This window comes from Cyclopterus lumpus, chromosome 13 (genome assembly GCF_009769545.1).
Source record: "Cyclopterus lumpus isolate fCycLum1 chromosome 13, fCycLum1.pri, whole genome shotgun sequence".
NCBI lineage: Eukaryota > Metazoa > Chordata > Actinopteri > Perciformes > Cyclopteridae > Cyclopterus > Cyclopterus lumpus.
In genome coordinates this window covers 14,999,406-15,000,044 of record NC_046978.1, presented here as the reverse complement: position 1 = coordinate 15,000,044, position 639 = coordinate 14,999,406, and positions in this window count along the sequence as shown.

Below are 639 nucleotides of genomic sequence, written 5' to 3'. Positions count from 1 at the left end.
GACGTCACACAGAAGCGACCGTCGGTACTTGATTTTGAAGCCCCTACACAATAAAAGCAGGTTAATAGCGTGCATCAAAAATACTAAAGGCATTCAATTTCACTATCACCTGGTTAGTTATATACTGTATAATACATAATATTTAACTACACAACATATTCAGTTGACACTGATACATCCTAATTAAGTATAATAAAGATACATCCTATTTTAGTATAATAAAGAAAGCAAAGGAAATGCTAATCGGTTTTTACTTCATCTGGAAGCTCATCAATTATTTATCAAGAAATCAATAGTTGTCAGGGATTCCAAACATTTTAATGGATTTTTGCCTTCAGATATAGAGTGCCAAAACTACATGCAAGATGATTGTCTCTATTCAATCAAATTCATTACAATCTAAACCAATTTAAGTCTCCTTGGAGGCTGAAATACAATGTTTTCATCCTGAGCTTGGATAATAAGACTCAATTGAATTAGGTCTCTAGATGGATTTCACAAATAAAAACGTTACCTTTTATTGCTCTTCTTACGGTCTGTTAAGCTTATACCTGTGAATGAAACAACTGAGCGAGACAGATGGAATCTAATTACTGAATATTCATCGTCAATGGATAAGATAAAGCCAAACACAGAATA